This window comes from Pteropus alecto, unplaced genomic scaffold, assembly GCF_000325575.1.
Source record: "Pteropus alecto unplaced genomic scaffold, ASM32557v1 scaffold321, whole genome shotgun sequence".
NCBI lineage: Eukaryota > Metazoa > Chordata > Mammalia > Chiroptera > Pteropodidae > Pteropus > Pteropus alecto.
Genome location: NW_006431044.1, coordinates 93,474 through 94,828, shown reverse-complemented (window position 1 = coordinate 94,828; position 1,355 = coordinate 93,474).

Genomic DNA, 1,355 nt, shown 5'->3' with positions numbered 1-1,355 from the left:
AGGCCGGCCTTCGCCTCTGAGGTGTGCGGGCGTCCGGGCACCGGTCACCATCTCCCATTCTACCGCGGCAACCTTGGCTGCTTTCCGTGGGTTAGGGCCACAGGCGGATGCTGGGCGACCCCCTTCAGGGTGTCCACCACCTCCACTGGGAGTTGCAGTCACATTTTTGTGCTCCTGCAGGTACAATCTCCAGTGACTAGACAAAGCACCGACATCTGCGCGTGACCGGGATAAAGCTGACAGCACCGCCAGGCTCCTGGAACTCTGACTCGTGCACTGTGGCAAAATCCCACTCCTTCCGATTTTCGCGGAGCTCCACAGGGTGACAACTATAACAGCGGACACCAGGTGGCGACCGTCAGCCAAATGGAGCCTCATCACGGTTGGCCATGGCCCACCACGTGCCATCACATCATCCAATCTTAATCGGTCCACCATGGAGCGCAACTCTTGCCCCGGCACATGCTGGGAGAGGCTGGCGGCTCAGCAAACAGCGTCCTCTCTTGTGTGCGTGTGGTTTCGACCAGGAGAGCGCGAGCAATCACGTGCATGGCTCTGCAAAGCCCAAGGGGAGCACCAGAAACAGCAACCGGACGGGCTGCATTAGCCTCGCCGACTCTCTCATGTGATGGCGGGCCACAGATTCGTGAGGAAGATGCTTGACCATGGGGCACAAAGTCTGTGTGCAGCAGTTCCCGTGTCATCACTAGGGTCCAGACGTGGTGTGTGTCCGGTGTGAGGACCCTTGCGGCCTTTCCACACTGGAGCCCAGAAACAAGACCGCAGCCTTAGCCCCGGGCGGCGGCTCCCACATCCAGGCGGGCGGCATCAGCCAGAGGAACGGATCGGAGTACGGTCAATGTCATGCCCGGAGCTCTGTGCGCCAGGGGTGCCGACCACATCGACCACTAACACCGCAGAGCGGGTCTTGGCTCACGTGTCAGAAGATAATACGAATTTTGAGAACTGCAACTGGTGATGGGGCGGTCGTACAGGTCACGAAAGCTCCTTGACCATGGCGTCCAAGAACGTTCCCATCACTGCCATGCCAGAGCTCGACTGCGTCCACGCGCAGGGCCAGGTCTGTCCGCATTTCGTCAGAGAAGCATCGGATGCCCAGGACTCACCAGGACCCGGCCCGCCCGCGGCCTCCTACCCCGGGCCCATGTCCATTTCCACATTCTCCACTGCGGAAGCCAGACCAGAAAATTTGAGAAACGCATTCGGGATGTTGGGACCCAGGCTGGCCTTCATCTCTGCTGTGTGCGGCTGTCCGGGTGCCGGACACCATCTCCTGTTCTCCCGCGGCAAGCCTCGTAGCCTTCCGCGGGGTAGGGCCAGTGGCCGGTGCTGGA